Source organism: Cyprinodon tularosa, unplaced genomic scaffold (assembly GCF_016077235.1).
Source record: "Cyprinodon tularosa strain WSP-4 unplaced genomic scaffold, ASM1607723v1 ctg287, whole genome shotgun sequence".
In the NCBI taxonomy this organism is placed as follows: Eukaryota; Metazoa; Chordata; class Actinopteri; order Cyprinodontiformes; family Cyprinodontidae; genus Cyprinodon; species Cyprinodon tularosa.
In genome coordinates, this window is record NW_024038993.1 from 482307 (window position 1) to 506811 (window position 24505).

Below are 24505 nucleotides of genomic sequence, written 5' to 3' on the forward strand. Positions count from 1 at the left end.
AGTGCTTTCTAGAAGGTTTAGGTGCTTCTTTCAGAAGTGCATTTGTGAGGTCAGACAATGATGTTAGAAAAGATTGAACTCAGTCCACTATTTCCCATCAAGTAGGTTTTGTTAGGTTTGTCTGGAATCTGGGAAGGCCAGTCAGATTCTTAAATATCAAACTTTGTCATCCATGCTTTGAAGGACCTCTGTTTGTGCACATGTCCACAGTTATGTAAGAACAGCACTGGTCTTTTAATAAACATTTCATAAAAGGTTGGGACCATAGAATTGCCTAAAACAAATCTGTATACTTAGACATTACGGGAATCCTTACCTGCAGGTAAAGGGGCCAAGAAAACCTTTGGCCTTTTTTTGTAAATACCTTAAAATCTGAAAAAAAAAAAAAAAATGCAGTCAATCTTTATACCATTGGCTTTTCAGTTCTTTGGACTGTTTCTTTAGTCCAAAGAACACATTATTGCAGTTACACAGATTACTGCTGAATTAGAAACAAGCCAATAACTCATCTTATTGCACAGGTAACATTTTATCCTAGATTGCTGGAATTCACATTTTCTTACCTTTCAAACACATCTGTTTTAGGGCTTGTTCAAACTGCAAAATAACCAGGCCGAAATCTTCCCCTTCTGAGAGCCCCTGATATGCAGCGCCTTTCAGGACCGATAATGCAGGAGATAATCCTGTCATGTGTGGTATTTTCAGAGTGATTGGGTCTTCTCATTAGAAAGTTTTAATGCTCTGATTGTCAGTTGTGAAACTGTGAAAAAGGAAGCCTTTCACAGAAATGGCAAATTACTTCCAGCAGATTCAGAGGGCAGAGAATTTCCAAAGTATCTATACTATTCTAACTCCCACAATGGAGCAGTAAAAATTGTTAGGGACTGGCTTATATACAATAGGTCAAAAAAGGTAATATTTTGCTGTTCTCCTATGAAGTAGAGAAAAGATAAACTAGTGCATTAAATATAATAGGTGGGATGCAAATATCCAACATAAAATACAAAAAGCTTTATCAAAGATTTCCAGGGAATGAAAGAGACCGTGCACACGAACATAGTTATTGGAAATTGAAGAACCTGTTGCATATTTTCCTATCTCTACCTGTGACTGGCTGGAGGTGAGCGGGCCTTCAGTAAAATTAAGATAATAAAAACTACCTGTGCTCTATGTCCCAGGAAAGCTTCAATGTTCTGGCATTGCTGTCTATAGAGCATCAGATTGCTAAGAAATAAGACTTTAAAGACATCATAAATGACTTTACCACTAAAATAGTTTGCCGATTGGCATTCTGAGACCTATCTAACCTTCCCCCCGCCTGCCTTACCGGGCAGGCAGGGGGAAGCACGGGGCCGGCTGTATCCAGGCTACCATCACAGGGTCTGGTTCGGTCGCTCTGTCCCCAGCCCTGGAGCTCACGGTTGTTTTTGCTGCACTGTAGTCGATGAAACTCCCGGACAACGGGGGTTACTTCGTCCCCGGCCTCGGTCCCTTCCAGCCATGGCGTCCTGCATGAGCATTGGGGCATCGATTCGTTCATGTGTCAGAGTATGCGCACAGGGGGGAGGGAGAAGCAAATTATGATTGACGTGTCATGGAACCAATGGTGTACAACGGACCATCTTTTGTGATTGGTTGAGGTTATTCATTGATTTCTCACTGTAGCGGGGACCATTTATTTTAGTTTCATTTCCAGACCTTCTATTTCACTGCTTCCTAAGCGGTGAGATCTTTAAACCAAATGCTAGAAAATGCGTCAGAAAAGATCTCTTACTGCACCTTTAACTGAGTTTGCTATAAAATTCGCTTTATAGTCCCCGCTGTATTTGGACATGCTTGTATGACCTATAAGAACAGCACATGTTAAGCAGGGTGTGCACGAAAAGAAATGGGCTTGTGCATGCTCTTGCACGTGAATTATTTTTTTTTAAGCGGAGAGGGCTGGTCTTTTAAAAGATCCTCCAAAATACCTTTAAGTCACTGGAGATAACACACTGTGCAACCAAATTTGTTGTTTTTCAGATATTTTTTCCACGCGAGGTAATACATTTTCGGTTACCCTCAAAACAGGTGAAGATCGGAAGACAAATGGACTTTAGCTCATTTTTTTTAAAGCTGTTTTGACACTAATTCAGGGGTCTTTGTCAATTCTGTTGCCAATTAAGAGCTATACCAGGGCAATCAAGAGCCAACAGAATTAACAGAACTCCTGGTTAGGTCTCAAAATATATTCAGAAAACTGAGACTAGTTAGGTGTCTTCCAATTTAAGCCTGTTTTGTAATTTCCGTAACAGGGATGACTAAGAATTTACACAGGATAAAGCGTGTCAGATAATGGATGGATGGATGGATGGATGGATGGATGGATGGATGGATGGATGGATGGATGGATGGATGGATGGATGGATGGATAAATCAAGCGGAACGCTATGGCAATACCCCTACTGCTCCACTTGTGAAAGCAAAATCTGTTGGTCTCTCTTTTTGGCATCAAGACAATTATTCCTATCGCCACATAGCCAGACAGGACAGTTAAAAAAAAAATTAAAATAGCCGAAAGAGGGAAATAATTATTTGTGCTCTTATTGGAACTATTGAGATCTTAATATGTAAATGGAGGTGTTTGAATTGTGAGCTGCAACAATTTGATGTCCATTTGTCTAAAGGCTATCATGGAAATTGTAAAATCTCCCCAGCCATCATACTTTCAAAAGCCTTGCAGATTAACCAAAATATTTTAACTGAGATGTAGAATTTAGATCTAGAATCACAACCAAGTTACATTTTTAAAAGTCCAGCCTAAATAGAAAAAAGTGGAGTAGAAAGAACGACATTTTTGCCAGGTTTCATCACTCTTCGCTCTCTATTACACCTTGTTTTCAGAAAATCTAATTTGTACCCGCAGCCCACAGAGCCACCTGGCAACATATGCAGCATGCAAATGTGGCTCTGTTTTTCAGCAGTTGTAAATGGGTAGTGCATGGAAGACAGAAAGAGATTGCCCTGGAGGATTAATGACATCATTCTGTATGCACCTCTGGACTCTGAGACTGCAAGGATATTATCCACCTCTGACATAGAGGGATAATGTTGGTTCTGTGAAGGCACAATATTCAGGGATCTGCCTTTTCCTGCCGGTGCACGAAAAATAATGGGGCTGGTTCATCATCAGATTGCCGCGTCAGTTGGGAAAAAAATAAAATAAAATCATGGCAGAGTAAGAACATATGAGTCTGAAGCTGTGGGCTTGTTATTGAGTACACCTTGGATCATTGAAAGCCTCACTAATAGAGCTATCTTTGCTTGCAAAGCTACTTTTGATGCAGAAAGGGCCCTTTCTGAATGCCCATCATCTCAAAGGTTGTCCATGTTCTAAGTTTATCATTTTATCTAGATTTATTTAATTAGTGTGTTTAAGGAGGGAAATGGTGCAAGTGGATGGAGTCCTCTGAAAATGTAAGAATAATGCACTGCCTTATACACCCTTTACAGGAGGGCATGAACGCAAACTAAGTTTACCAATCTTTATTTATAAAGTTATTGGTTCCTTGAGCATTATATAAAAATGTAATCTGGTACAGCTGTTTTTTTTTTATTATTATTATTATATTTCCTCTCTCTTCTTATTGTTTCCTGTTTTCTTAAAACCATTGAAACAAAAAATACCAACTACTGATGCTATTTTTATACATTGCACTTACAATTCCAAAAGAAGAAAAAATATATTTTGTAAATATATATGATTATTATAAATAATGTCACACAATGCAACCCTCAGGGTACTTTCAACTATAAGTCAATTAAATCAAACAGATTGAATGTCACTGAAAGTAAATAAACTGAAAGTAAATAAATTCAAAATGATACCAGATTTTAAATACTGTAGTCATTTACAGTTGATGATTCAAGTTAGGTAACCATTTTTGTTTTTCATTTATGTCTGTCAAAACTTTGGAGATTTAGTCAAATCATTGACTTGCAGCATTTGCTGCACGATGAAGGTAAAGCAAAAGTGGAAGTAAAAATAACCTTTAAAGGAATAAACCTCCTACAATAGAACCACAAGCAGCGTATAGCATTTTGCCACTAAAGACGGGGTAAACAGCTGACAGGGCCATTGGTATGGTTTATAGAAGGAGCAAGAACATGAAGTTGTATACAGCAGGAGCTCATCCAATGCTTTGCTTGGGAACGGTATCACAGCTAAAAAGGCAGGCAACAAGTGCTGCATCCATTTACTAAGTAATAGATTTATCATGTCTGGAACTGAGGCCGCAGTCAAAGGAATATTGAAAAAATTGGGAAAGAGTCAACCATCCTTTAAAGTTTAGATGAAGATAACATTTTCAATAAAAAACAACATAACAGATCAAGTGCTACAGTTCTTTCCAATCCTGCCTCACTTACTGAGGATGTTTCAAATGATTTTATTTTTAAAACGAGCAATGTTTGTTAATTTTCCATTTCTTTTTCTTTATAAAAATTACAAGAATTATTGCTGAAAGTTAAGGAAATGAACAGCTAAACAGAGCTATGACTGCAAGTTTGACAACTGTACTAAAAAGAAACTTTTATTCTCATCTGTTAATGAAATCTTAGCTTTCTTAATGTTCTTTTTATACAGCATTAGATTAATTTTCGGGTTGAAGTAGGATTCTTCTAGATATAGGGCTATTTTCTCCATTATTTTCTACCATTGTGCTTTATAGATTCTGCTACAGATTTAACCATAGAGTCAGCCTCTTATTATTAACAATGGGCAAAAGATGCAATGTGGGATGAGGAAGTATTACTGTTTTAGTTTGTAAGTTTGGTCATTGTTAAAGCGAAAACTCCTTCTTTATTTAATTCCCTGTTATTGTCCGGTATCTGGACTTGTCACCTCAGAAATAGATACCAGCTTATTTAAAGGGATAAACCAAGAGTTTAAACCAACCGTTTGCACATTTTTCACTCCCTGCTCCCCGTACAAGTAAAAGGGTGGAAGTAAAATGACATTATTCTTTCAAAATAAAGCGCTCCACTGACCAGTACTGCAGAAATGCGTAAATAATTATTATTTTTCTTAGAGGCGTGGTACCAGTCCAGGATCCATGGGTTGAGGACCTCTGGTCTTGACTTTTTATATAAATCATGAGGGGTTGTGGTTATAAAATATGGACAATAGCATTTCAACTGTGACCAATTCATTCTTTACACACAATTTACTTAACTAGAGATTTAAAATTCCAAAGAACTAGTTATTGCTTCAAAACAGATGGATATTTTTCTGTATACAGTATACACCTTTTATCATTGACTCTGATAATAAAAGAGATTTTGTGACTTGGTATTCTAGTTATGTAATAGAAAAGTATATTGGTAGATTCTGTGTTTCATTTTGTAAATACTCATTTGGAGTGTCTACTGAAAGATTTTCCAGTTCAGGTGTTTTTGTTGTAGCTCCTGAATCATACGTACACCAGTGGCGGCTGGTGAAAAATATTTTTGGTGGGGCTGATATAGCCTAGTGTATGTCTCCAACTAATCCGGAATAAGAATTCAAATAAACAATTGGACAATACATACAATTTAACAGTAATGATTTAATTTACTATATAATAACAGTAACAGTGATGATTTGGGTCACTGTGACGGGGTTCTTTGGCCTCCAAGAATCCAGTCTCAGTTACCGGTGTTGGTGATTTATTGAGCTCAAAAACTCAAAACAGGGTGCAAAAGAAACTAAACATACAAGATACTCTGGGCCTCAGCCTCCCTCCAGTTACCAGCAATGTAACAAAGAAACAGAAAACAAAAATTGCCGCTTTTCTTCCCACAGCCCTCATTAAATAGTTTAAGCCCCTACCCTCAGGCTCTCTTATTTCTGATTTCTTCTCATTAATCAGTTTTGTCCATATATTACCTCCACAAACAATTGATGTACAAAAACAAATAATTTTTACAACTTAATTCTTTTACACAGATTCATTGACTTATTCAATTACACCAAACTGGGTTTGAACCCAGCAAAGACGCAGCCAGACTGAAGATGACAAGTCCCCGTAGCATAAACACGTACACACACCCCCCCCCCCCCCCACACACACACACACACACACACACACACACACGGCTAACCCCACTGAAATATTAAGTGTGCACCCTCAATACGCCAGCAGGTAACCAGGAACAGCTTGTGTGTTTTAAGTTCATGGAGCTACTGGGCTCAGCGCGAGTGTATTGGTCCTCACAAACACAGTATAACAGGAATGTGTGTGTGGCGCGCAAAGTTAGAGAGGTTGTTTTAAGCGACGAGGTGGATTCGTCACAGTCACAATAACCATGACAGGAAATGTTCATATCCTACAACAGGGATGTTCTTCTGGCAAACGGGTAGATAAATAAGGATCTCACAGAATTTGGTGGAAGCTGCATCTCGGTCGTTACATTCGCCATCTTCCCTCTAATTGTCTGCACCTGCGCTTGGGTGCAGAAGCCTGTTAAAGCGCAGTATTTTCAGCGCCCCAAGACCATAAAGTTCCGAGACGCTGATTGGCCATTAAATTCACCTAGCAATAGTACATGATTGACAGATTCTCTGCAAATGTGGGTCAGTCTGATCAGCGCCCCCAGAACAGAGACGGTAGGAGTCTGTCTGTGGAAATCCACAAATGAATGACAGTAGATAGGGAAATGTAGTTTATATAATTTGTTTTGCTTATAGGTACACAGTCTAGAGAGTAAAACTGACATTTATGAGTTAATTTCTAAAAATATATTTTACGTTTCTCTCTTCTTATCAGGGAGGGCGGTGCCCCAGCGCCCCCTATGGGCCGGCCGCCACTGACGTACACATGTTCCAGGTTCATGTGAATGCAAACATATTATATAATACAGTTTTACTGAATATATACAGTGACAAAGGTAAAAATATCCCGAGCTTACAAGATGAAGCTTTCTCATGTCTAAATTTTAAACAGCTTAACATATTTTTACTAGGCACTTACTTGGTAAGGGTAAAATAGATAAATTGCTTCCATATACAGTATGTGGAAACAGTTTATCCTTCCACAGCTACAATGGAACCTTGCAGCTCCTTCATCTAATGGAGAGGGCCTCAACTACAACTGGCATTGCAACATCCCATGATATTAAGTCCATTCGAGCAGTTTTTATAAAATTTCTTTTTGGCAAAATAAAAATGTTAAGATTCCACAAAAAAACTGTTTCAGTATGATTCAGTTGAAAAATACCACTACTGTACCCCCCCTTACCTTACCTTAGTTTTAAATCAGTGAAAATGTACATGTATTATTATTTTATGTGCAACTCTGAACCTTCCATCCATCTTCTCCTGCTTATTCTATCAGGGTCGTGGTCTATCTCCGGCAGCCTATGAGTGAGAGGCAGGGTACACCCTGGATAGGTCGCCAGTCTGTCACAGGGCAACACAGAGACACACAAAGACATACACAAACTCACACCTAAGGAAAATTTAGAGATCAAAATTAACCTAACAGTCATGTTTTTAGACTTTGTGAGAGAGCTGGAGTAAATCTGAATCAAAGCAATACATTTCATGTGTTCCTTTTCTACATAGTTTTACCCAAAGTAACACTATGCATAAACTGTGAGGGCCTTTTGACTGTGGGTGCTTAACGTGACTTTACACGGCTGCAAACATACTGTGTGTATATATGAAAAATAACAGCATTCAAAAAGAAAGTTGGCCCTTTCATGTAATTATGGACCTACATCTCAAAAGAAAAAAAAAATGGAGAGGTTTATACTTTTTAGTAAATATTTGAAACCTTGCAGTACTATGTGACAAGAGACCTACTCTTAGTTTCTGGACTGACACAATATGTGCATGTTAATATTCTGACTCAGCTGAAACAAAGTATTGTAGGGCTTGGAAAGGAGAAAATAAAACATTTTTCATGAAAACCTACATTTGGGATTTTTTAAGTATATATAGGATAAAATCAATGGCATATGTGTGTTGATACCTTTAGAGATAAGAAAATTAAAGCTGACTAATTGCCTGAGATCCACGCACTGATAATGAGCTAAATGTTCTGACATGACTTTGCCATTGAAGGCTTAGTTTACATTTTGTAAAGTAATGTTTTTCTCCCCTTTTCACAAATAAACCTGACAAAAAAACATATCATGTTTATCCTGTCCAGTGGACCCAGAGGCCCCTGGCTTCAAGGCCAGTGAAGAATAGTCCAGAGTACATAAGCATTCCTCTCCAGTTTCAGGGCCCCTCATAGAAGGGCACATCTGTTTAATGCATACGTATTGTCATGAGGTCATGAAGCGGGAATGTGACATGGTGCAAAGGGGGCACTGGACTATGGGATCAATAGCACATGTCACAATTAGGATTATTGTCAGAAACTTATGGAATAAATGCAAAAAAATACAAAACATCAACAATAAAAAGGATTTGCAATCATGTTTTTTTAAATATAATTTTGTTAAATCTACTTTAAATGTTTTCTATTGAAAAAGAGGTGACATGAAGAAAAAAAAATATTGGATCCATCCAAAGTAAGAGAAAATACTTGTGAAGTGAAGCAAAGTTCAGTCCAGTAACTCAACACTTGACCTGACTCTGGCAGGCGTATGGCCCTGTTCCCCTGTACGTCAGGGCATATGTCATTTCTTGTTGAAACTTTAAGGTGTGCTGAGGAAAGAAGGGAGCATTTTTCGCCCCAAGGCTCTATGACTGAAGACATAACGGGAGCTGCCTGGCTTATGGCCTTTTTTAGGCTTCCATCAAATCGAGAAGAGAATGGATCCCAGAGGAAGGTATCAGTGTCCGCACGATGTTCTCCGGTCCAGCTGAGGAATGCCAAGAACAACACAGAGGGTTTAGCGCTTAGTACCTTGAGAGGAAATTACAAACTAAAGACACTAGATTATAGGATGTTTCCAACTGCTTAAAGCTATTAATCAATTGAATTCCTTAAAGACTTTATAGAGTGCTCAAAAAATAAAGGGGCCACGTAAACAACACAATATAACTTCTGAGAAATCTCTGTCCATTGTCCAAGGAGCACTGATTAACAATCAATTTCACATGCTGTTGTGCAAATGGAATAGACAACAGGTGGAAATTATTGGCAACTAGAAAGATACATTTAATAAAGAGATGGTTCTGCAGGTTGGGACCACAGATCACTTCTCAGCTATTATGCTTTCTGGCTGATGTTTTGGTCACTTTTGAATGTTGGTGGTGCTTTCACACTCTGGTAGCATATGACAGACTCTACAACCCATAAAACTAGCTGAGTTAGTGAAGCTCATCCAGGATGACACATCAATGCTAGCTGTGGCAAGAAGGCTTGCTGTGGCTGTTAGCGTAGTGTCCAGAGGCTGGAAGCAGTACCAAGAGACAGGTCAGTACAGCAGGAGACATGTAGGAGGCTGTAGGAGGGCAGGAACCCAGCAACAGGACTAGTACCTCCCTCTTTGTGCAAGGAGAACCAGGAGGAGCACTGCCAGAGCTCTACAAAATTACCTCCAGCAGGCCATACATGTGCCTGCCTCTGCACAGATGTTGATCAAAAGGCTCAATGAGGATGGTAGGGCCCAACGTCCACAGATACGAAATGTGCTCAGCCCAACATCATGCAGGATGCTTAGAATTTGCCAGAGATCACCAAGACAGGCAAACTTGTCACTGGTGCCCTTTTCTCTTCACGGATGAAAGCAGGCTACACTCAGCACATGTAATCGGCGTAACAGAGTCTTGAGATATAGTGGAGAGCGATATGCTGCCTTCAACATCCTTCATCATGGCCAGTTTGGCAGTGGGTCAGTAATAATGTAGAGTGGCATTTCTTTAGAGCTCCGCACACTCCTCCTTGTGCTCACCTGAGATACCATAATAGCATTTGGTACCGAGATGATATCCTCAGACCCCTTGGGAGACCATATACTGGTGGGGTTGGCCCTAGGTTCCTCTTAAGGCAGGAAAATTCTAGACCTTATGGGGCTGAAGTGTGTCTGCAGTTCCTAAAAGATGCATTGAAGCTATAGACTCGCCTGCCTGTTTCAGGTCTGTTTCCCAGACCTGAATCCGATTGACCACATCTGGGACATCATGTCTCGATCCATCCACAACTGTCATGTTGCACCACAGACTGTAGAGGAGTTAGTTGATGCTTTAGTCCAGGTCTTGGAGGAGATCCCACAGGAGACCATCTGCCACCTCATCAGGAGCATTCCCAGGTGTTGTACGGAGGTCATACGGGCATCTTTGGGGCAAAACATACAGTTCCAATGCCTCATTTTTACCTGTTTCAAGGACATTACATCAAAGTTGGATCAGCCTGTGTTGTGTTTTTCCACTTTAATGTTGTGTTTAACTCAATTGGTTAATACACTTGATTTTCTTTTTTTTTTTGTGTGTGATCTTGTTGTCAGCACATTCAACTTTGTACAGTAAGTATTAACTGAGAAAATATTTTATTTATACAGCTCTAGGATGTGTTATTTGAGTGTTCCTTTAATTTTTTTTGGAGTAGGGCAGTTGTTTGGCTATTTTCACTCCCTCTGGCTGTCTAAATGAGGACTAGTTTAAACACAAGTATTCTAATTTACATTCACCAGAATATACAGTGATTTTTAAAAAACATATAAGTTTACAAAATAATAGGAGCAGTTTTAAAGATAGTGTTATATACTCTCCCAATAGATATTATATACTCTGTGTCTAATACAATAATAAGGTCTGCTCTAACTGTGGCACACTGCCACACACTGGCCTGTAAGAGGTGCTGCTGTGTCTACTCCTCTATGTAACTTCTTTCTGTGAATGCCTCTGCTCTGATCAACTTCTAAAGGTTCATTTAGAAACAAAAACGCTATTTAAAACAATTGCTCAAATATTGTGTTCATGACACAAAACTTAAAACAGAGGGAGAATATTAAACTGAGTTAAAGTAGAATAAAAAGTGATAGGTTGAAGGATCAGAATGGGAGGATGAGTGAAGCGTAAATTATGTGCAGGAAGATGACAGGGATGAAGAAAAGAAGGTGAGAGACAAAAACCTTTGTGGCATACAAACAGATGGTAGCCATGTTGCAAGGCCAGCAAGGAAAATGTGATGAAACAATATAGAGCCTCCCACACCTATGCCTCTATTGACCCTGTGTGGGACAGGGGGAGCACAACCATATTTTAGCCATGCACTGATAACTTCCGCATGATCACATGCGGGTTTTTTTATATAATAGGAGTATTAAAAAAATCAGAAGTTTAGGTGAGACTCGCTGGTTTATGATTTCAAACTTTTGAGTTTTGCCCATGTTTCCTCATACTTAAACATTCATTTCATTTCTTGGTTGTCTTTAGAGAAACACTATCCGGGCTATTTCTGACTGATACTATTCCTTACTGAACCATCAACTAGTACTTTGAGTGACTGCAAAATGAATGCAAAATAATTGTTTTAATTCCCTTATGAAAATAGTGTAGAACTGCAAACGTGGCAAAACAGCTGAAGGGAAAAGAGAGCAGACAAAAACTGCTATATTAAATGTCAAGAAAATGTCTTGTCAGGTCAACAGGCCAAAGCGTAAGGACAACATTACTTAGGACAGAGTGTGAAATGTGGGCAATAAAGGTTGCAAAGTTCTTATATTTTTACTCTAAATGTTGCTGCTTTCTCCCAATTTTTTTTTCTAACACCTCATTAATGTACGTACACATTAAATAAAATCCTCCTTCACAGTAATTTCCTGGGACAACATTTCCCAGTAAAAAAAATAATCTTTCACACTTGTAAATTAGTCTCAGTTAATAACCAGGTCAGATTTTTTCAAACAACATGGAAACAGTAGGTTGCATGTATTAATATCACCTGCAGGTAGTAGTAATGCAAGTAAGATAACTATACATTATCTAACAAACCTCTAAAGAAGAATTTTTGCTCAAATTAAATTTTTTAAATAGCTGAATAGCAAAAACAAACAAGTGCTTTGGGTGCAGCGGTTCCTATTGTTGGTAGTGTTATTAAAACTACTGGAGAATTCAATTTTAGGGCATAAGGACACAAGTAGGGAAGCTATTTCATTTTATTTCCAGAAGTATCCAGTTTCTACGCATTTAAAAATGTGTTTGCTTACTTGTTAAAATGCTTGATAAAATGCTGTCAGTCTATATTTATTAGACATGCTGTTGCTGCAGAGTTTCTTGTAGCAGGAATCAGCGTTATAAGCAATAAGTTCCTATGAGCATTTCAAATAAAAACAAAAATAAATGCCTTTCCCAGTAATGTTACATTTTTTTTCAACTAAACAGTCCCAGTAAATTAGTGGATACGATATTAGGTCTTGACCTACTAAAACGCTGGGTTAGTTTCACACGGTATATCAGTTCTGGCTTTATTAACACATAACCCTCACCCAGTAAATTTCCAGTAAATTACTGGATAAGGTTGCTAAAGGGTAAAGGGGCTCTAATTTTATTAACATTGTTTGTCAGTTAAAATAAAAAATATATATATTTCGGCCAGGCAATCACAGAAAACTGTTCTGTAACAGCAGCTACAGAACAGTGCTCAGATACAAAGGATGAAAATAAAGCTATTCTGATTATGATGTTAAAATTATAGGACAACAAGAAGAAAATCCAGCTACTTGTATTTTTTAAAAACTGGCTATCATGTAGGGCTGAGTAACGTGACCTTTATTTGGAAATATACTTTTTGAGCCAAGCATGAGGAAAGGTTATAAACACTGGTAGATGGCTAAATAATATAAATATTCTTTATATTATTTAATCTTTATTTGTCTTTTTTTTTCTAACCTACTATTTATTTCTAAGAAATAAAACAGAATTTACAGTATAACATTGACAACATGCACTTCATTTGCCTTTCTCACATCATCCTCCTCCACCCACTTCTTTTTGCACCCGCCTCTCATTCGGCCTGTTTTCCTCGTCCTGCCCCTTTCATCGCACCCATGCAGGTTGGTCTGCTCAGCCCGTTGTGTTGTTTAATATGCACAGCCCATTCTTGCTTCTTTATTATTGTCCTACTGGCGGCGGAGGCCCTTTTCTTTGGCCAGACAATGGTCGGCGTCTTGACAGAGAGCACGGTGGTCATGTCCCATTTGCCACCCCATGCTATCTCTCTATCCTGCCCCCCTTTTCACCCATCCTTTTCAATAGCACTCTAATACTGTTACAGGAGAGAAAGACCTGGGTGCCTTCAATATAGCCTCCGGGGCCACTGCTATATACATAGTATTAACATAATTATAGCCTTGGAGAGAGAAACAGAGGAAAAACAGATAGATAGAGAAAAACAGAGGCAGCAAAGGTGTTTGTAATGTGACAGAAGTCCACAAACAATGCTCCATGCACACATCCGTAGACACAGAAAGACATTCCTTTAAAGGACGCTTCAACAGATTCTGTATTGGATTTGTCTCAACTTAAACTACAATTGTGATGGTTCACTCTGGGCAGGAATTTGCGGGTGGGCAATTCCCATTCTGGTGCCATGGTTGCCTGACTTTGAACTTGAACTTGGACCCTCTGGTCACACAGATTGGAATTGAATTGAAGAGGAATCACCCATCACCACCCCCACCCACTAACTCCTTAGAAATTGGACTGGGAAATGCAAGCTGGAACAGATGTGGTCCTAGCTGCTTGTTTATTGGTGACTTCATGTGTTAATATATCATGGTGATTTCTCTTTTGCGGTTCTACCCATGATTACTGCAGTTTCTCTTATTTTGAAAAAATGTAAATGTGTGTGGTTTATTTTTTACTGTGTGTTTTGATGTTACAAATAATGACTGAAGCATTACAATACTGGTTTGGAGTTTACATGTGTATTCTGTAAGATTATAATGCTACATTTGAATAGCTATTGTGTTCAAATGGGAAATATTACAGCAAACATTTCAAATAATTCATACAGATTTTGATCGATCTAGTGCTGTCAGATAATGTTTGCTTTCCTAAGACATGTTTCAGATAACTGAGCAACATAAATATGAGTGAATATAAAACGTTTTAAAATATTGATTTACTAATTTAAGAAGAAAAACCCTTCCAAACCAAGTTAGGAAAAAAGTAGTTGTCTCAGTTGCTGAATCTAAATCGACTTTGATCATCCAAACCTTTTTTATTTTTTGATCCTATCAAGTGTCATAGGGATTTGCCTGATTAAAAGCATTAAATTAACCTAAAGGTATGTGGAGGATTTTTTTAAAGATCCCTAATTAATTTCAGACTGAAGGAAGCAAATATCCCGAACAATGCCAATACAATGTAAAACAGAACAAAAAATAGAATGATAAAATTATACAACTATTATAATGTATTACATGTTACAACACAAAAATATCAGCCAAGGATAGCCTAACATGGCATGTATATTATATCTGTGGATTGTTTTACCTGGACTAAATATACAAATTTTTATTCATATATATTTTGAAGAAAAAAAAGACAAACAGAGAGGGTGCCAAGGACATGTCAGGGTGTTTTTATTTATAAAACCTAGATCCTAACACCTGTTTGCTCACCAATGTCAGGAAGGCGTTTTCCCATCATTGACTATGGGGTGCATGATGGGAAACACAATGGATGCGTTCGAATTTATGGGCTGTGTCTTCCAATGACATGGTCTATCTGGACTAGATCCTTCAAAGTCCATGAAAATAAGGAGAGTGGAAGAGTTTGGGCTGTCAATTTAAACAGGTCTAGCCTTCTGCGGCTTTCTCCGCTGTATGCTCTGTTACTTAGCAACCTTGACAGTTGACACACAAAGGTGTTCTGTCAGATGAGCATACCCAATCAAACCAGTATACCTATAGTCAGTATGCATGCTCAAGATGTCAGATTTGCATTTATTCCTTTAGGTTTGAACGAAAAATAGACTTTAAACTACCTCAACAGGCGTGTATCCCTTTAGTCATGTACAAAAAAAACCCAGATCGGTCAGATCGCCATACGCTGCAAAAAACACCAAAACGCAAGTAATTAATGAGAGAACTCACACAATTAATCAGTTTCCCATTTTTTTAACACAGCTGATTTTAATTAATAGCTGACTTTGACTGGGCTACACTCATCAGAATCAGCTGTGCTGAAGCTGAGAAACATCGAAAACCTGCATGACAGCAGCCCTCGATGGCCGGCTTTGGACACAGCCTGTTTAAAGCTGTTCCCAAGTAACAACGTTGCATAAGTGTTGAATTATAACAAAGAAAATATGAATCATTCATTCAGTTCTGCAAATTAGCTTTTATTACCGTACCATCTTCTGTCTTTAACGTACCACAAAAAGGTACTTGGAAAGGCAGCATGCTGTTTTAGTCTGAAACTGTTTCTCAAAGTGCCCATCATTACAGAAACTTCATGTTTCAAAGGGCACATGGTTAGAATGTATCCCTGTGCCATATTTTGCCTTTCATATTGGCTACTCTACACACCACAGCTCTTCTGAGTAAAAGGGGGATCTGCACAGCAAAATACTACATAGCAACAGAAAAGCCAACTCTTCACAGCCACTGGACCAGTCATCCTGTTTTAGGGCTGGCTTTAAAGCATGTCACAAGACCTCATGCATAGTAAACAGTACGGCCTCCATGGCTGACTGGTGAGCAATTTGCCTCGTAGATTGCCTGGCCCCGGGGCCTTGGTGCTATGTTTATGTATGAGCCCTCCTGTTTCATATGTATCGGCCCTGGATCATTTTCTGGTTTCTCCCCTCCCTGTTTTCTCCCTTGCAGAACTGATGGCATACACTTAGGGACACAAGCACACACTGGGCAGTGCACAGAGAAACACAAAAGCATGTAGTCCAGACCGACAGATATATAACATAAACATTAAGAGCAATGACCTGCACATGGGGTGACACCGTCCTAACAGTTTACACTATTGTCAACACAAACAGAAATTTACTATACATATTTCGCACCAGCTGCTTTATGCTGCAGTAGTTGTGTTTTGCAAGGTGAGAAGATATATATTTCGAACACATTCCCTAAAATTGTTTTCTCACTATTTCCTTAAAATTATAGCTTTTTTTTTACCATAAATACGTTTGAAAATTTATTTAGAACCTCGAAACTCAACATTTTGTGTTTTTGTATGAAATGCCCAAAACATATTTTTTATGTAACAACCACAAACTCTAATTAATTCTACTATGATCTATATGTGCTGCACCAAAAAGAAGTGCAATATGATTGAGTGGAAGGAAAAGGATTTTCTTCATAAATAAATATCTAAAATAAATTCAACAAATAGTAAGATACAGGACACCGTACAGCACAACTGCAATTGTACTAAGACACAGGAGTCTTATAAAATGTAATTCAAATTCTCTGTATAAATCAATGCACCTCATCTGTATGGGATTAAATTAATCTCATATAACAAAGTAAGAAATCTTGGTGTTATTTTCGATCAAGACCAGTCATTTGAATCCCATATCAAATAGGTTTCAAGAATTTCCTTCTTTCATCTCTGGAATATTGTAAAATTTAGAAACATCTTGACCAGGTGAGAAACTGGTGCATGCATTTGTTACATATTAAATTCAGAATAGAATTCAAAATCCTCCTTCCCCTTATAAATCCTTATATGGCAAGCTTCATCTTATATCAGATATATGATTGTTCTTCATGTTCCTAACAGAGCACTTCCCTCTTATTGTTGAGGTTTAGTGGTTCCTAGAGTTTCTAAAAGTAGAATGTGAGGCAGATCTTTTAGTTATCAGGCTCCTCTCCTGTGGAACCAACTACCAGTTTTAGTCTGTGAGGCAGACACCCTGTCTACTTTTAAGGGTAGGCTTAAAACTTTCCTTTTTGATAAAGCTTATCATTAGAGTCTCTATAGTTATGCTGCTATAGGCTTAGACTTCTGGAGGACATAGGGATAGAAAGAAGCAGAGGAAGAAAAGGAAACTGTCAACCAGCTCCATAGGCGACCCCGTCCAGGACACACATGGCCACGCAGACAAGCTCCCAGCCAGCTCCCATTACAGAGGATAAAGAGAACAGATATAGTTATCACACTCAGAGAAACAGGACTACGCTGAAAAGCTCCAACACCTACACTATAAACAAAGATATTGATGGCAGCAGCACAGCTGATATTTCTGTCCGGGATGGTGTCAAAGCCAAACAGGAACAGACTAGATGAAGCTACTATGAGAAAAAGCAGAGAGAGCAAAATGTTAGAGATTGAACTCACAAATACTTCAGAATGGGAGAATGGAGCTAGAATGAAGCAGAATGGTAGCAGTGTGCGCTCAAAGACTTCTAACTGTTGCAATTAAAAATATTTCTGTAGTGCATTGAATAATGGTTCTAAAAGGGACTCAGGCTAAACTTTTCAGATTTTATTGCTAACAATTAGAAAATATTGGTCATTTAGCTAAATCCTCACATTACGTGCTACTTTGTGTCGCTAATATAATGAAGATGAAGTCCTGAAGCCCCAAATGGGGAGTGGCGACCTAGTGGTCAGGTCATAGGGCTTGGAATCCTGAGGTTGTGAGTTCGAAACCCTCTCCCACAGACTACCACTTGGGCTGTCCAAGCAAGACCCTTAAATCCACACTGCTACCCGGGCACCTGCATATGGCCCCCCACTGCTCCCCAAGTGGAAGGGTTAAATGCAGATAGTGGATTTTGCTGTACTTGTTACAGTGTAATGACAATAAAAATGCGGGGACAAAAAAACCCATCAAAGTCTAACCCGTCAAATCTTAAAAATGTTCATTGGCTTTTGCAAAGACTCACGGATCAATTATTAACATGCTAAGTATATTGTGTGAGACTGTATGCAGAGCTGAGAGAATGTTTAATGAAAATCAAAGTTCATTAACCCCTCAGTTTCCTCTATCTTCCAATCTTATAACTATTTTTTTTTTGCTTTTTGATTGTCTTATTTATTATTTAAAGCTTAGTTCTATCTATCTTTATTGAGGACGCAGATAGCTTTCAACTTGGCACACAGACCAGTTTTTACTACTAGAGCTCAAGAAATGTTTGCAGCATCAAAAGTCAGGCCAAAGATGTCCTCTATGTGTCAGTTAAGGGCAAAGCATCTCCAAAGGGCCTAATGTGTAATGGGTTTCACAGAACACAATTTGTTTGATATGAAATGATCCTCGGCAGACACAAAGTGGCCCCCATTAGGAGGCAAGCAGATTAGTGCAGTCCTCCGAGGGTCTATGGCTCAGTGTTAGTGGCAAAGGACGGTTCTTATCTTTCATTAAGCACACACAGCAGGGCGGACACACTAGTCCAGGAGGGGAGGGTCGATGTAGAAACAGTTCTGAAAAGGGGAAAAAAGGGAAGGGACACAGATTGGCGATGTTTAAAAATAAACTCTTTCCACATATCATGTCTCCATCAGTCAATCAATCTCATCAGTCAGAAGCAAAAGAAGCTTGGAGGTGTCCCTTCTCCCTAAATTCCCAAACTGACCAGAAGCATTGAAGGAAATTGAACTGAACACAAATATACACTTATCTCACACATGTAAATTAAAACACTTAAACAGAAAAACACATAATTATAGATGTTTAACCAACAGATATGTGCATGTGCTAAAGTCTAAAACCTCGACCAACACTATCATCAACAATAAAAAAGGGCACAGGAATATTGCTCTATCCACACATACCCACACACCAAGGAGGTGGCAGAATGCCATGTGGGTTCATGCCTAATCTGCGTTTGTTAATGGACAGCATGTGCTAATTACTGTCACCATGCACTAGAGGCCCTCACTGGCCAATCACCAAGTAGACTAGCCTCTGACCGGCCAATCACTGGCTGGTCTAGCCTCTGAACCAAAAAGGCTTCTGGGAGTAGGGACTTCTAGCTGCTTTCAACTTGGCCCTGGAACAATTGTCTAATATTGGAGCATAATGTGTGTATGTATGAGAGAAGCATAGGATGGAAATAAGGCAGTTGGGAGTGTGTGTCTGAGTGTTTCCTTGGGTCTCTGAGATTGTGCACATGTGGCTCTAAGAGTATGGGAGCTAGTCCAGCTATATGTGTACAGGCAGCAGACGACTGGGTGGAATGGAAAAGCAGACCTTAATGTGGGCCAACTCAACCACTCCAAAGGCTCAAAGGCAGCAGAAATCCAGTGTTGACATAGTAATAACTATAAGCTTAGTGTCAATTAGATAGAAAGATTATGTTTACTCTACCGTGGATAGTGTGGATAGTACCTTTTAAGCACACAAAAGCAGGAATACAAAGTTAAAGATGAAGCAATGCATTTAAGGAGACTTTTCCAAACAAGCTCTCCAAAGAAAATAAATAAATAAATAAACATTTCTGTAGAAGAAAGAAGGAAATTCTAGAATCCTCTTTGATATCGGATTTCAATGACAGGTCCTGATTAGAGATATCTCGATCCAGGTTTTGTACTTCCGATCCGATACAGATACTGGTCGATACCAATACGATTCTCCTAGCCTGTATTTAAGTTTAAAGTTATTTAGCCTATTTCTTAGTTTTAAGGCTCATGTTGAAAAGGGTTTTAATACTCTTGATAACATCTAGCCAGCTGAAGTAGGTGAGTTTGAATAAAACACAATAGTTGATAACAGCAACAAACTTACCCGTTTATTCAGAGATAAACACAAAATAGACAAAATTATGAAAAGCAAACTGAAATGGCACAGTGAACAATAAAACAGTGAACTGTAAAATGTGCAAGTATTACTGTAAGTTGTAATAAAAAAGCAAAACACACAAGAGTGGAAAATATTCTATTAACTCAGCATCAGTACTCTGCTCTTGAAAACAAAACTACTTTAAAAAATCAGTGCAAATATTGTGAACTATTACTCAAAAATGTCTTATACTCCCCGATCTCCTCCACACCTTGTCTCCATCTCCATCTACACACTCCCTTCAACTGTTTGCCCTGACTGCTGTCCAAGCATGATGGGGAGATTCTTTTTTAGAAAGACGAGCATTTGAAGATGCTCAGGTGTCAGCCTGCTCCTGTGTTTATCAATGCTGAGTAAGACTGCGCTAAAAAGCCTCTCGCTTTCAACACTGGAGGAGCACAAGGAACATGGCTGATGATGCTGCCAGGGTGGGTGGGTGGGTAGGTAGGTAGGTAGTGTGGTGGTTTTCAATGGTGAAATATCAAAAATCAGGACACCTTCAGTCGATCATCTGCTTGCCCCAGGACGGGAGAAGAAGCGTTTATTTTATAGATCAAATTGACATGCTGTCCTCAGTACACGTAACACAGCGCTGAACATTTCAACAGAACACATCTAGCTTTTCTCAACTCCCATTTCAAATCTGGGCGTTTATATAGTTTCAACATTGCACTGTGTGGATGTATGTGCACGACTGGACGCTCTGATTAGATTTCCTGGAAGTTCTTGGCTTGTGACCGGATTGCGTGCGAGTGGGCCTTTGAGTGGGCCTAATGATTTTGTTTTTCAAGACTTGTACTCGGCTTATCGCCTGTGAACACATGTTATTGCCAAAATGTGTACGTGGCTCCCAGACTGCTTGCTCTGTGTTCTCAATTATTGTGAGCTTAAGGTCACGATGACCTGAGGCAACACAATTCGCTTCTACATTCCCTCCTGTAGTTCATTGAAAATGAAGTACTAATGAGAATTTGCATAGTGATGGTAATATCACGCAACTAAGTGCACTTACGTGTATGTGAAGTTTAAATGAAACGGTATCTAAGTGTTACCGACGCAGCCCAGTATGGATGCAAGTTGAGAAAAACAAATTAAATGAAAATTAAAGTGTCATGATTAATAACAAAACTAAAGTGAATATTACTGAACCTTCAAAGAAAGATCATCATTTTCCACATGGCCATGATTCGATTAGTATGGGATCGAAAACCCCTTTTCGTCCTGTGGGCATCTTTCTCTTTCATTTCAAACTCATGTAAGAGGAAACTATCCCATCGACCCATGCTTCCCCCAAACATCCATCCTTCCTCCGGCGTCGGCCGTAGCACAAATCGCATCTTGACCATGCTACTCATGATGATCTGTGAAACCAACACTGTTTGAACCCTTCAACCCAATCTTGATATTACTTAATATGTGAAGGATAACTATTCAAAACATTTCAAATAACTCGAACTTAGTTATAGTGTATTGTAGTATATAAGGCTAGGTAAATGAAAGAAAAAGAAAAATTAAGTAGGTCAGTCAGTCAGTAGTCTGAGTCCCCAGTCCTCTAAACAGCGGCCCATGTATGGTTTACAATGTAAAATAATAAGACAGTAATACAGATTATAATGCAAAGCAATGGCATGTTACAATCATCAGGTTTATATTTACAGAATACAATAATAATCGATACTTGTGTGGTCTTCTTTCCTGTTGAAAAAAATCAAAAATATAGTTCTTTCACTTCAGGGCTCTGTCCTTGGCTTTTAAAGGCATGAACACAGGATCACCGCTTCCCGCCTTTAGTATTTTGCAGGCAGAAGTTGAAGGTTTGCAGTCTTATGCCTGGAGTCACCGGTCTTTACAATCCATCCCCTCAAAATGAGTAAGACAGAAAAACCACAATTAGCGTTCTTATCAGCAAATATCAACTAATCATAGACAATAATATTCATATTATTCCAATCCTATTGTTGTACGTAGTGTTTGACTTATCTAATTCAATTGGAGAAGGATCCCATTCCCTCCTGTGATGCTTTCATCACATCCGATCCTGTCGGTCGTCCATCTCCTGGTGGCTCCTTGGTGTTGCATTTTCTGACGTGTAGCTAGAGTTCGCAGGTCCTCTTGTCCTTTCATTACTCTTTGATGTACCTCCCTTAATATTTGAGTTCAGTCAGTCTGCTCCTTGGTTGTCGTGGTCCCCTGGGCCTCGCATATCGTTCATGTGTCCATGGCTTATGTGGATCCAGAGTGAGGGCAGTCCTTGTCCCAGTGTCCTTAAATCTCACTATCAGATGTTATCCTGCGAGGAAAAAAAACTGACCAGTATCTTGAAACGAAATCTAGAGATGTAACACATCCTGTTTTTCATGAGACCATTTTCTGCAATGAATGTTCAAATTAAAATAAGAGAACTTTTGATTGTTGCAGTAAAGTCCCATTGTCTCTTGGTGTATCTTCTCTCTTATCTGCAATTATTAATACTTCCAAATATCCTCCAATAAACTGTAAAATTTAAATCTCAGAGAATTAACCTTTCTGATAATAATGAAATAAATCATGTAACACGATTGTAGGACTTCAGATTGGACCTCAGGCCAAAACAACAAATAAAAAGTCTATCTTTTGTTGAATCATCTTACCTGTTTAAAGAAACATGAAATAAATTACAATCATCTTACCTTCCTAAGATAACAAAAACAGGAGAAACCTTTACTCAAAGAAAATGGCAGTCCAGTCCTACTGTGCAATCGGTGTTACAGCCTAAAAAATGCTCCACAATACTTTCAGGAATCTTATAATTTAAATACTTGTTAACACAGCTAAGTGTGAGATAAATACAATGGAACTTCATCACCTTTTCTATTCCTCTGTAAGGTCCTTCTCATCACAGAGTTCCTAGGTCCTTTTCCTCGAAGTGCATCAATCCCCAATTATATGTTAATGACACAAGGAAAGAAAAAAAACATGAGTAAAATAATAATTTCAATTTACAATGCGACCCTTAAACAGGTTCCTCTTTCATGGGAATTAGATTGTAGAAGAAAATACAAGAAATAATATAGTCAAACCGCTCTCAGCTCTCAGGTGTTCTTCTCAGGCTCCATAGCGTACCGAGGCTCAGCCATTTTGTCAGGGTGGAGGCATCATCTGGGGGCAATTTGGTGATCTTTGCCCTAAAAAATTTTAAACACTGAAAATATTTTCTCTTATTATCTTAGCCGTCTGTTCCAATTTTATTAACCAGGGTTTTCATGCACAAGAGTAGTAAAAGTAGTAAAAACTTTAGCAGTATAGTAATAATGAGAATATAAGCAAAAATCCTTTTTCCTCTGGAAGCAAGTTTAGTGCCATCCTACATTATTTTAAATACAATCTGCATTCTGGCTTTCTGAGCTTTATAACAACATTTGTAAAGACATCTAGATCTAGGATTTAATGGACAGTTTATACACTTGGATCACATAATCTCACACTTACATAATATTCCTGAATTCAAATCTTAAGGTGCTTTTCCAGTTGTAAGGCCTGTTTTTATCAGTGTTTTACTGTTAGAAATGTATTAAGAACATGTGTGACAATCTGCGTTACATATTGGAGACAGACATTATGTTTAACTTTTCATCACATTTGTGTAAAGTCTGATTTCTAAATTAAACTAATCCTTGATCTTGCAAACCCTGCATAGATACATTTGAGCTATAATTATAATGTTTATTCTGTTAAATATTAGTTGGCTCGGTGCAGATAACCAGGAATGTAACCCTTTTCAAGATTGTACGTTTCGCCTTGGATATTCATAAACAAGTTAGTGTATCCACTTTAACCTTAATCATTCCTGTAGTTCTTTGCCAAGCTAGAAAAAATGAAAGGTTTTCTTCCTGTGGACTTTGAAAGAGTGTGTGCGACGGCGCACAGAAGTTGCTTAATCAGACTGGAATGCAGAGTGACTTTTTCCTCTCTCCATGAAACAACCAAGAGAGAGGCGGACAGAAAAAAATGTCTTTCGAAACACAAAGATATTAGAGTAAGTATTAACATACTTTATTTGGCTTTGAGCTAGCACTGTATTTAGTCTGTTTTAGCCTATAATCTGTTTTAGGTCTTTTGTCATCTGCATTTAGGATTCTGATCTGTCTCTATACTAATCTTTAGTGAAGTAAACAGTTTTCATTCTACGCTTCACGTAGAATCATCTAATGTAATCTAAAGCATAACTAACCTCTTACATCTATTAATATAATCGGTTCTTCACTTCTTGAACCAGATCTGCTTCTTTGTTCTGTTTCCAGCATTATTTGTTAGTTTCCTCAAAAGGATAACTTCCTCATATATTGAAGTAAATACATGTTGCTCTCACTTTAGGATGTAAGAGTTTTATTCAAAATCAAAGTAACATTTTGTACAAAAACATTTCAAACATTATTCTCTATTTCTGTATTTTATTGAGTAAACAGCTAGTCCTAATGCTGGGGGAGAGAAAATTTCACTTCAATAAACGTCCTGGATTATTATTGTGAAACTAGTCTGAATGCTGATTTCTTAGTTTTACTTAAAGTTTTTACAGAGGTACATCTAGTGCATTATTTAAGGATTCATAGAATCTCTAATTTATGGAAATTCATTGTCATTAAATACTGCATAGGCTTCTGCTGCTTTAATTTTTATCTTATTTTTTATGTTGTAGACAGTCTTAATTTTAGTTTTCCTGATTTATTTACTTTTAGCAGCTTCTTTTGCATTCTCTAATATTTATATTCCATATAGTTTACAGGTACACATGTTAATCTTACATTGTACTTTGTGCCCAGATAATCACTAGGAGGTTCATATTGAAGGTTTCTATTCAA

At 38.3% G+C, this 24505-nt stretch overlaps 1 long non-coding RNA gene across 1 annotated transcript; it reads right to left on the bottom strand.

The window, feature by feature from the left end:
- Positions 1–20546: 20546 nt before the first annotated feature.
- On the bottom strand, positions 20547–23531 carry LOC119787075. The gene is made up of 2 exons (XR_005281286.1): positions 22071–23531; positions 20547–21957 (listed from the first exon to the last, which is right to left on the bottom strand). It is a non-coding gene; the product is annotated as an uncharacterized LOC119787075 (long non-coding RNA).
- Between the last annotated feature and the right edge of the window lie 974 nt (positions 23532–24505).